The sequence below is a fragment of the Oryzias latipes genome, chromosome 15 (assembly GCF_053564925.1).
Source record: "Oryzias latipes strain Hd-rR chromosome 15, Olatipes_Hd-rR_3.1".
Taxonomy (NCBI): Eukaryota; Metazoa; Chordata; class Actinopteri; order Beloniformes; family Adrianichthyidae; genus Oryzias; species Oryzias latipes.
The window spans coordinates 5,131,099-5,143,713 of record NC_136251.1 but is presented as its reverse complement, the minus strand read 5'-3'; the positions used below and the strand labels follow the sequence as shown (position 1 = coordinate 5,143,713).

The 12,615-nt window shown below is 40.5% G+C and overlaps 1 long non-coding RNA gene across 1 annotated transcript; it reads left to right on the top strand.

Annotated features, from left to right (window-relative positions):
• The first annotated feature begins 542 nt into the window (after positions 1-542).
• On the top strand, positions 543-11,820 carry LOC144984180 (uncharacterized). Its single transcript, XR_013647879.1, has 2 exons — positions 543-991; positions 9,547-11,820. It is a non-coding gene; the product is annotated as an uncharacterized LOC144984180 (long non-coding RNA).
• Positions 11,821-12,615: the final 795 nt, after the last annotated feature.

The following is a 12,615-nucleotide window of genomic DNA, read 5'->3' as shown; positions in this document are numbered from 1 at the left end:
CGGCCGGGGAGAGGGAAGTCTGGACGTCTTTTTGGTTAACCTGCTGCTTCTGCAACCCTGTTAATGTGTTGTGTTGTGAGTTAATGTGTTGTGTGTTAAGTTAATGTGTTGTGTGTAAAGTTAATGTGTTGTGTGTAAAGTTAATGTGTTGTGTTGTGACCCTTCTGGTCCACCGTATGTCCCAGATGAGCAGAAAAAGACAGAAGACGGAGGGATGTTTTTTCAAAGTTCAACTGTTGCTGTTTATCACAGTTTATGCTTTAACTTACAAAAAAATGATTATTTTTTTTAGCTTTCTGTTTCTTATTTTTGTTTTGCAATTTTAAAGGGTTTTAGCTGAGTTAAAAATGTTTAAACATATTTATTTTAGCAGAGTAAAATATTATAAGGAATTAGTTAAGTCATAGACATTGGATTGAATTTGTGAGAGAGACTGACTAGGGAAGAATGCGACTGACGTGTGTCGAGTTAGCAGAGCGGCATGAAACAGCTTTACTCCAGACCACGAGGTGGCGCTATTGCATCACCAAACGCCAATAAACCACAGAAGAACAGCACGCGGCGCTGGCTGTGTTTCTGTTCAGGGGACAGAGTTGTTGTGCGAGGACGTTTGTAAGGGTTTTGGACAGAAAACCTTCTCGAAAGTCTCGTAAATGAGGAGAGAGTAGTTGAATTGAGCGACATCCGCCATAAAACGACACCAGAAGAAGAGTTGAATGTAAAGACAACGTAGTTTGTGATCGCGAGAGTAGCAGATGATGCAGCAGTGAAGGACGGCGGAGTTTGCGCAAGTCTGAGCTGAATGTTGGAGCATCGGCAGCAAGGATGTCTTCCCTTCAGTCTCTGAGAGAGTTTATCAGCCAGCGACTAGCGGCTGCTGCTGAAGAAATCTTCCGACACTGTGAAGGAACCATCGTCCAGTACGAGCAGCAGCTCTGCTGTCAGCGACTGCTGGCTGTCAGGAAACCACAGCTTCAGCTCCACCACATAGGTATGTTCACCTCGACCTTCATCTTCCGGGGGGGGGTATTCCAGAAAGCCGGTTCTGCTAGCTCCCACGTTAAGTTTGAGGCCAAGGAAGTTGATAACCTCAGCTTTCGGTTCCAGAAATGGAGGTATGTTACAGGGTATACTGACTTCTATAGAAAAAATAAACAGCTGTTACTCTGCCATTCTATTGGTCAGAAAAAAACAGTAAGTTAAATTAAATGATTGCTTTCAAAATCTTTCTCTTTGCTTTTAAAAAACAGTTTTGTGTTTGTGACACAGATGTATTCAGATGCGTTATTTTCAATCTTTCTTTGTCTCTAACTGTTGCGTTCTCATCTCACAGCATAGCCTTTGTGCCTCCAAACAGCCATTCACAGACCAGAGGGTTCTTGTTGATTAGTCTAGATTCTATCCAATCAGCCTATGGTGTTTTGAAAACTGAAATAATAATAATAATGATCAGTATTATCCGAGCTTTTTCTTGATGCTCAAAGCACTTAAAAAAAGGCGACAATTTGAAACCAAAAGCTGGAAAACTGGGCGTTAAAACTCAAAATTAATAAAAGCCAAAACAGATTATTAAAAAAAAACAGTTCAGCAAGTCGAATACAAGCTTGATTTCTTTTTTGTTTTTTTCAGTTTCAAATTTTTCCCTTTTGTTTCAAAACTCAAATTTTCCCTTTCAAATCTTTTTTTCAGTTTAAATGTTTTTTTGTTTCAAGTCATAAATCTTCAGTTTCATTTTAAAATGTGATGGCTAAAGCTATTAAAGTGGGACAGTTGCTGTGTCAAGAGGAAACAAATGGGCTTCCAAAAACAGCCTACCGGTACTTTATATACACCATTGTATACAATTGATTGCATGTTGGAATTAAGAATGTTTATGTGAGCAGTTTGATTTTTATTTATTTAAATTGGAGATCTTGAAAGAAATGAAGCAGAGGCAGTACGGGACACAAAAGAGAATTGAGATGAGAAGGAATCGCTAAAATGTTTAAGAAATGGTGAAAATCAAAGAGAAGAAAGAAATGCCAAATTGCAGCAATGAAAATAGTTTTGATTATTTCTGATGCCAATTCAGCAAAGACGGGGGTTACGTGAGCAGAGTTTTTATTTTATTTATTTATTTTTTTCAAATTTATTTTTTATTGAAAACGCACAGGATAAATAGTACATTGTTTTGACGGATTACAATGTTCTTGCTTTCTCAATTTTTTAATGGAAAAATAAAAAACGAACAAAAAATAAATAAAAAAGGAACATGTGAGGAAGCAGGGATTTTCAAAACATAAATGATATGACATGATTTCAGTGGTGTTTCAGGTAAAGTCTGATCTTATAGGCTTTACATATTCTGTCCATATAGACCAAGTAGCGTAAAAAACATCCAGCCGTATTTGTAATGAGTGTGAGATTACAGGAAAATTACAGGGAAAGAAGGGAGGAAGATGTGGTTGTTGTAGAGCAGGAAGTAGCAGAGATTGGAAAGGATGAGGTTAGGAAGGCTCTGAAAAGGATGAAGAGCGGAAAGGCCGTTGGTCCCGATGACCTACCTGTGGAGGTATGGAAGTGCTTAGGAGAGACAGCAGTGGAATTTCTAACGAGGTTGTTCAATAGGATTCTAGAGAGTGAGAAGATGCCTGAGGAATGGAGGAGAAGCGTCCTGGTCCCGATCTTTAAGAACAAGGGTGACACGCAGAACTGCAGCAACTATAGAGGAATAAAGTTGATGAGCCACACAATGAAGCTGTGGGAAAGAGTAGTGGAAGCCAGGCTTAGGAAGAAGGTGGAGATTTGTGAGCAGCAGTATGGTTTCATGCCCCGTAAGAGCACCACTGATGCCATTTTTGCTTTGAGAATGTTGATGGAAAAGTACAGAGAAGGTCAGAAGGAGCTGCATTGTGTGTCGTAGATTTAGAGAAGGCGTATGACAGGGTGCCGAGGAAGGAGCTGTGGTACTGTATGAGGTCGTCTGGAGTGGCAGAGAAGTATGTCAGAGTAGTTCAGGACATGTATGAGAGAAGTATGACGGTGGTGAAATGTGCTGTAGGTCAGACAGAGGAGTTCAAGGTGGAAGTGGGACTACACCAAGGATCAGCTTTGAGTCCTTTTTTGTTTGCTATGCTGATGGACAGGCTGACAGACGAGGTAAGACGGGAATCTCCCTGGACAATGATGTTTGCGGATGACATTGTAATTTGCAGTGAGAGTAGAGAGCAGGTGGAGGAACAGCTAGAGAGGTGGAGGTTTGCTCTGGAAAGAAGAGGCATGAAGGTCAGTCGTAGTAAGACAGAATACATGTGTCTGAACGAGAGGGATCAAGGTAGAAGCGTTAGGTTACAGGGGGCTGAGGTGGAGAAGGTGCAGGAGTTTAAGTACTTGGGGTCAACAGTTCAGTGTGATGGGGAGTGTGGAAAAGAGGTGAAGAGGCGAGTGCAGGCAGGTTGGAGCGGGTGGAGGAAAGTGTCAGGAGTGTTGTGTGACAGAAGAGTGTCGACAAAACTCAAAGGAAAGGTGTACAAGACGGTGGTGAGACCAGCTCTGCTCTATGGGTTAGAGACGGTAGCAGTGAGACAGAGACAAGAGGCTGATATGGAGGTAGCGGAGATGAAGATGTTGAGGTTCTCCTTAGAAGTGACCAGGTTAGACAGGATAAGGAACGAGTACATCAGAGGGACGGCTCATGTTGCCTGTGTTAGCGACAAAGTCAGAGAAGCCAGACTGAGATGGTTTGGACATGTCCAGAGGAGGGACAGTGGATTTATTGGTAGAAGGATGATGGAGATGGAGCTGCCTGGCAGGAGGGCAAGAGGACGGCCAAAGAGGAGATATATGGATGTCTTAACAGAGGACATGAAGTTGGCTAATGTTAGGGCAGAAGATGTCCATGATAGAGTGAGGTGGAAAACGATGATTCGCTGTGGCGACCCCTGATGGGAAAAGCCGAAAGAGAAAGAAGATGGCATCAAATACAATTATGTATTATTCTGAGATATGAGCTGGGGAACCTAAGGGCTGTAGCAAAGCTTACTAGTTATATCCCCTTCAAAGTGTACACTACCCCCCCCCCCCCCCCCATTAAAAAAATTGTGTTGAAATGTCAAAAAGAAGAAACATACCTGATTGACACACCTGCACATTTCTTCCTTCTGTCCCCAAAATGCTTCTGATCCCTACACGTCACCACCTAGTGAACAACATACTATCACTACAGTGCATTCCAAATTATTATACGAATTGTATTTACGTGTTGAAAAGATAGAACTTTTTGTTTTTCAGTGAAACAGAAATCATATTGTGTCACTGACATCAATGTCAGACACCTGTGATAATTAGTTTGCCAGGTGAGTTCTATTAAAGGAAAAACTGCTAAAGAAGGATGTAAAATACCATTACAAAGCCGCAAGCACATATTTAAAGCTGCTGGTCTTATCAAGGTGTGGGATCCTCCAGAGGCTTGCAGTTCTACGGAAACCTTTCGGCCCCCCCTAAACAGCACTCGAGCAGAAATGGCTGTAGTGGACCCAGAAACGCATGAAAACTCATTTTTAAACCGTCTTGTTCACCGATGAGTGCCGTGTAACCGTGGATGGTCCAGATGGAAGGAGTAGTAGGTGGTTAGTGGATGGCCACCATGTCCCAGCAAGGCTGCAATGTTAGCATGAAGGTGGCGGAGTCATGGTTTGGGGCGAAATCATGGGGAGAGAGCTGGTCGACCCCTTTAGGGTCCCTGAAGGTGTGAAAATGACCTCTGAAAAGTAGGTGGAATTTCTGACTGACCACTTTCTTTCGTGGGATAAAAAGAAGAGCCATGCTTTCCATAACATGCTGTAAGGAATAGCTCTGCATCATTGGCTGCTATGGGCATAAAACGAGAAACTGATGCTGTGGCCCCCATCCTCCCCTGACTTTATCCCTATTGAGAACCTTTGGAGCATCTTCAAGCATGTTATCTATGACGGTGGGAGGTAGGGATGTCCCTGTTACGGGGGTAGCGGGAAGTTCCCAGGCGCAGAGAGGAGAGGAGGCAGGAGGTTGCAGGAGAACGGGGTTTAATAACAAAACTAAAGACAAAACCACTGCATACGGCAGGCAAAACTCGAAACACTAGAAAGACTCGAAACCGGGGAAGAATACAATATGGACCAGCGCAGGAGGAAGGGAAAGACAGCACTTAAATACATACAAGGCAACAAGACACAGGTGGAAACACTCAGGACTGATGGGGCAAGGTAAAACTCGAAACAACAACAAAACAGGACATACTCCAAAATAAAACAGGAAATCAAGGAACAAAACACAAAGTGACTGAAACCGTAACAGTCCCGATACAATCACGCGATCAAAAATCGGGCCTGATCACATGCTTGATGAGTCAATCAAAAATCTGATGTTGTGGCCCAACCAGGCATTTAATTTATTAATTTTTTGCGCTAGTTTGAGCAGGAGGCGCACAAAAACAGTTCAGTAAAGGTGAACTAAACCAAATTAAGCTAAGCTTGTGAGATTTTTCACAGACTTGGACTTTTGGGATCAACAACTATTTTTAAAAGTATTAAACTGACCGCAAATGTCTCCATTTTGTTATCTTGACACAAACGAGAACCTACAAAGCCATTTTACCAGAAAAAAGATCGAGTTTTTGTTTCTTTTTAATGAGAATGTCCTTTTTGATGCCGACAGAGCCGCAGTGAGAAGGATGCTGTTAAGCAGAATTACCAAAATTTGATGTCCACGGATGTTGATGCAAGGTCGTAGGAATCCCATAGCCTTTAAAAGAACAACCAAAACTAATAAATGGTTGCATTGATGAGTCATGAATACTCATTTATGCTACAATTATGATTTAAAAAGAGTAATTTGTCAGAATTTTTAGAGATATATCTGATCAAACATCAACTAGTTTTACTAGTTAATAGCTGCACTATTTTTAATTGATAGGTTTAGTCCTCTCAAAGAAGTACTATGTTTAAGTGTTTGTGTGGAAAATAGCCACACAAAAAACACATCTGTCGATTAAATGTGTTCATTTTTTTTAATGTGTGAAAGTATAGGATCAGTACTCTGTATTGGCAGATACTCAAAATCCCATGATGCGAATCAGATTTGTCCCAAAAAAACCTGATAAGGACATCCCGAGTGGGTGTAATAACATTTAATATATAGTGTGGTTGAGGGTCCTCCTGCATCACTGTTTGGAATGGAACCTGCTCTGCAGAGGGTAGTCAGAGCTGAACAGAGGATTGTGATCGGGCTGGATAATTAATTGATTAATTCAAATTATTTATTTGTTTTTTTCCCCCCAAAAAATTGAGATTTTATTTTCCCAGCTTTCTGCTCTCTTGTGCCTCAGTTGCTTAGAGTAAAATGTAACGCTTTGATGTTTATAGGGCTAGGCGCAGTTGAAATATTAAGAATAAGTCATCTCAGGCAGCCCAAGGTGTGTACATGAAAACACAAGGCAGTAATGAAAGTAAAATGCAGTCGATTTTATTAACAAAACATTTAAACAATACAAAACAGGGAACAAGGGTTCATGGCTGAGTCCTATTGAGTGGTATCCAAAAAAGTGGCGATGTGGTTCAGAGGTTTGCAACAGCTAATGAGTCATTTTGGAGATGGAAGTAGTTTAAGGATAGTTGGGTAGCTCACCATCCAAATGACCAAAGACGGAACAAGACAATATAACAACTAAAAAACCTGACCTAGAAAGGGTCAAGAAAAATAGAAATCAGAATTAAACAAAAGAAAACCACGGTCATTTCACTGGTTGTTCTGGAATAGCTTAGATTAGCCATCATTATTTTACAAAGTAGGAGAAACAATGTTCTGATCAAAATCAGCTGTTACTAGGAGAATTCAAAAAGGTACGCAGTTTAAATAATTCATTGTGTCAAAGTTCAAGGTTTCTAATGGGATAAAAGTTTTAAATAAAAATGTACTCTAAAGTTACATGTTACTTTTATCCTAACAATCAACAGCAGAATAAACATAAAACAAATGGCATCATGGAAATAAAAGTAATAAAAACAGTTCAAAGTGTACAAATACAAAAGAAAGAAAGTGACTTAAACAAAAATGCTTTGATTTGGATTTGGCTAAGTACATTAACACAATTAAACAAGCCATTTAATAAAATAAAGTCTTAAATGTGAGCAGCGTTAGCTTAGCCCTGCTGCTCTGTGACTATCATATAGCATTACGCTAACTGTTTACTTGTTTATTTATTTATTTATTTATTCTTTTACAGTTACATAGTCATATTTCATTGTACGTGGGAGCCATGGGTCATGTGGTTTAATGGAGGGGAGTGGGAAGGGTGAAGGGTGGGTTGGGGTTTTTATTGTAATGTTGTGTGTTTACTGTTTTTAGTGTTAAAGCGCTTCGAGCTGCACAAAGTGCATGAGAAGCGCTATTTTATAAATAAAGTTTGATTTGATTTGATTTGTTTTTGGTGTCACGGCCGCAAAGACTCACCGATGAGCAGTTTTTGGGGGGTTTGAGTTACCATAAACCCAATGGAAGGGTTGAGGCTTTCAAATATGGTTTTTTTCAAAGGTTTCAGGCATCCTGATGTGGCTACAGCAACAGTCGGCAGCAGGAAGCAGCAGGCAGGAGGTACACGCGCTGACCCGGAACTTATATGCATATTGATCCTTTCACAATAAGGGCGTGGGCCAGGTGTTCACACTTAATCTGCCTCAAAGGGGTTACAAAAGTCATTCCGCTGGTCTCTCTGGAAGCGCAGATGTGAAAACTGAAGCAAGCACAGAGTAGCTTCTTCCACGAGGCAGGAAAAAAAAAACACTAGTACCCCCCACCCCCATAACTTCTGATAGTTCCTTCCGAGTAGCTTCAGTTTAAGCTGCTGCAGCAGCAGAAAATGTGAGGATTTTTCCCAGGATCCAGAAGTACGTGGAGGAGAAACCTGTTGGACTCACAGCAGCAACAGAACGTTTAAGAAAAAGTCTTGATTTGGAGACGGCGGTGTCATTACACTCTGATGCTATCATGCTAAATGCTACGATAAGAAATGCTATCATGCTAAATGCTATGATACTAAATTCTATCATGCTAAATGCTACAATGCAAAATGCTATCATGCTAAATGCTATGATACTAAATGCTATCCTGCTAAATGCTACGATGCAAAATGCTATCATGCTAAATGCTATGATACTAAATGTTATCATGCTAAATACTATGCTATCGAGCTGTTCCGTGTGTCGTCTACATGTGATCACGGTTTAATGGCAGGCTATATTTTCGCAGAGCAAACTTTAAGATGTGGAGGATGAATGCAACAAAATGTATTCATATAGTTTTAACTATATAAAAACTGTATTTCCTCAATATAATTGGAGGTACTTTGTATGGAACTGTATTAGTAGTGTCTTTGTAACATTTCAGAACCCTCCCCCCATGAGAGTGCTGCATCTTTACTGTCAATGACAAAAATCCAAACCATGATGGTTTTTAGGCTGTTTCTGTTCTGGTTTCATGTAAAAATGAATCAACTGGAGGCAGAATTAGGACCCACAGAAGACTGAGAGATCAACATATCTTATGGTCTTAACTTCGAATGAGAACTGAAGGCCCGTACACACCGGGACGAATTTCGTGCGCGATAATCGCCGACGTTTAACGCCTCGTGACTAAACAAAGGGCACCAATGTGAGTGTGCACACCGACGCGAAAAAAGCCATGCGTAAAAGTGTCATTTTTTTAAAAAAGCCTCGGGTTCGTTTTTTTGGTTTGATGCGCCAAAAACTAAACGACCAATGAGAATGGCGCTTTTGCACACGTGTCTGGAGCTTCTAAAGTTACAGTAAAACACAACTTGGGGGCGCTCAAACACAAAACTGTCTTGCTGAGCACACATACGTCACAGCGAAGAAGATATACGCCAAGTAGCGTCTACACTGCCACGAAGAAATAAGACGAAGAAGATGCACTCACTGACGGACATTCTAAAATATCCCCGAAAACGCTCATGATACATTTTCAGCTCTTTTACCAGTCGATAAAACTCCCCATGTTCTTCTCTTCTCGTAACTATGGGATGTACCCAAAATCTGCGTCTTTTCCGGCGTCTTTCATCATTCAACAGAACAATAATTTCTTCATCGCTGGAACGGGAGCTAGAGCTACTGGTGCTGGAAATATTCATGTTTTCTTTGTTTGATTCTGACAAGCGCGTAAATACTTGCTCTCTTCTTCTGAGTGAAAAGCGACTTTAAGAAGAGTAAAGTTGCGCAGCGCCACCTTGTGTACAGGGCTATTTCTGTTTTACATTAAGCACCATCTAATGTCAGGGAATGAAATTGCATGTTCGCTCGGCTCATCGTCAGCGAAAATCGCCTGGGTGTGAACACAAAAAACGTGTTGAAAAACGCTGGCGAATAACGGCTGGCGAATATTCGGGATTACATTTTTCTTATTTAAAAAATTAATTGTGCACATTCTGACTGAGATGATTTCGATTTCTTTTCATGTTTGAAGATACAAAATCATTCAAGCATAAAAGGGCGTCTTCTTGTGTTTGTGTCTCTGCAGTCCTCCCCCAGCGTGATGTGACTGAAGATAAGGATCTCTGCAACCAGGATAGGAACTTCAGAGTGGAGCTGGAGGAACCAGAATGTCCACAGATTAAAAATGAGCAGGAGGAACCAGAACCACCAAAGATTAAAAATGAGCAGGAGGAACCAGAACCACCAAAGATTAAAAATGGGCAGGAGGAATCAGAACCACCAAAGATGACAGAGGAGCAAGAAGGGCTCTGCATCAGTCAGGATGAGGCGCTGCTTGATCTGAAGCGAGAGACTGAGACCTTGATGGAAATTCTTACCGATAAGGAAAATGAGAACAGTGAAGCAGATCTAAACAATCAGCACAGCTTCAATGTAACTGATGGTCAGTATGAAGAAGGAAACCAAGATGAAGAATCAACATCAACTACAGATGGAGTGACAGACCCACAGAACAGAGATCAGAGGAATAGAAGAGACAGAAGTCATGTCCAAAGTGTGGACAGCTCTAACATGTCAGAATGTCCATTTGACTCTGATTTTGGTAAAAACACCAAGAAAGCAAGTTTGATTGGAGACCTCAAGCAATCCCCAAAAGGAAATCAACGTTCCACTGTAAAATCTGGTGAAAGCTCGATGCTAGTTAGTTGTCATGTAGACAAGGAAATTACAGAGTCTGATAAAAGACATTATGTCTGTAAAGAATGTGGTAAAAGATTTGGTTATTGGTCTCTGTTCAGAATTCACATGAGAACTCACACAGGAGAGAAGCCTTTTTCTTGTCAAGAATGTGATAAAAGCTTCAGTCAAAAATCCAATCTCAATACACACATGAGAAGTCACACTGGAGAGAAGCATTATGCTTGTCGAGATTGTGATAAAAGCTTTAGTCATGTATCTGGTCTTGAAAGACACACGAGAACTCATACGGGAGAAAAGCCTTTTTCTTGTAAAGAATGTGATAAAAGTTTTAGGGAAAAATCTTGTCTCAATAGACACATGAGAACTCATACAGGAGAAAAGCCTTTTCCTTGTAAAGAATGTGATAAAAGTTTTAGTGATGGATCTAACCTTAAATCCCACATGAAAAATCATAGACCAAAGAAGCCTTTTTCTTGTAAAAATTGATACAAGTGCTAGTCGTATGTCTAGTCTTAGGTCAAATCTGAATGCATTCCCTACTCCTATAGCTTCTCCCTATCCTGACGTTTAGCCCTCCAAGTAGAAAGTTGTAGAAGATTGTGTCTTCAAATCTGGACGCTACTATCACTCGATGTCTTCAATAGTCTCCGGTCATCTACGTTAGCACAAACCTGCCAGTGCTCAGACAATACAAAACATCGGCTTTATAACCATAACATGTCCTGCTTAAACAAAAAGTAATTTCTTACATTTAAAAATAAACTGCTTCAGAGCAAACCCACATAAAGAATCGCTTGTGAAAAAGTAAACTGTTTCTTCCATATAGAAAGAAACCAGAATTTTATATGAAAATATTACTTGCTATTACTGTGATGATTATATTTTATACAGAAAACAACAACCACACTCAAAAAGGCCTAACAATTCAGCCTGCATTCTTTGAGTATTTACAATTACATTCATTTAAATAACAAATGCAAAATAACTATTTAAACGAATATTTATTTTTGCAAAGGGATACTTGTCATTTCTTCATATATAACAGTAATTAATTTTCATATGAAAATTACTGAAAATTTCAAATTTGAAGACCAGAAATTTAGAAAATATCTGTCTGGAAAAACCTTCTGTGAACATTAAATCTGGGTTCAAATAAAATGTTGGATATAGTTCACAATTAAATGCTGTCTTTAAAATTTTAATTTAAATTGCGTATAATATAATCAACAATGCCCCGCTGTGAGGGAAATGCCTCCTCTAACCTAAGTTCGGGTCCTCTTGCACATCGTTTACGTGTCTTATGTTTAGTTTTTTTTTTTTTTTTACTTATCCTTATTTTCCCCCTTTTGAGATCCCTTGATCTCAAAGGGGGGGAAAGACATTGATCTCTGAGCTGACCCACGTAAACTCAAGGGGGAGATGGATATTTGTATGATTTATTGAATTTTGGTTGAGTTATTTTGTCATCTGTAGTTTAGTTAAAATGTCTTAAACCTGTGTCCTTAAAACTCTTTTGGTAATTTAGGTTAAGGTGGGACGTTTTTGCGAATTTGCACTGGTTTGGTTTAGTCTTTTGGTATTTCATTGGATACTTCCTTGTTTGACAAAGGTTTTTTGGTTAATGGTCATGGAAAGAAAACATTAAACAGAATTCTGGCCATTTGGGAGTATGCCTCATTGTTTTCAAGAACACAGATTCTCTCTTACGCCAACCTATTGGTACCCAGCTTGGAAAGGAGACTCAGTAACCGAAACATTACACCACCAAACGACATTGTGGCAGCGCCAAACATGTGACTCTTGAAATGTGAAAAACAAACGTATGAGCAACCTCCGACCTTTCTTTGATTAGATTTTGACATTTGTTTTGGCCCCTTTATGATCACTTCCGCTAGACTGAGACAGGTTTGCCTGTCAGGGCCGTAACACGGGCCACAACGCTGCATCAGGACCACTACCTCCTCTGTGTAAGTAAAAGCATGGCCAAAGCCCTGCAAAATGGCCCCCAGCAGGCCACAAATGTGCACGCATCTGCTCAAACTGCTAGAAACGGACTCCATGAAGGAGGAATGAGGGCCTGACATCTACAGGTGGAAGTTGTGCTTACTACCCAACCCTGTGCATATGCTGGTATGATCGGCTCTGAGGAGGCGGGGGAACCCAGAGCTAATGCTGGCTAATGCTAGACCTCATGTGGCTGGAGTGTGTCAGCAGTTTCTGCTAGACAAAGGTAGTGATGACAGACGGGCCCCCCAATCCCCAGACCTGAATCCAATCGAACATATCTAGGGACATCATGTCTCAGATCCATGCATCAAAACCAGGTTGGACCACAGACTGTCCGGCAGTTGGAGGATGCTTCGAGGGAATCACTTCATCTTTCTTGTCTAAATGACAGAGTCAAAATTTGTTTATGCTGCTCCAATGTTTTTCTTATGATCTGCCCAGTTCAGCG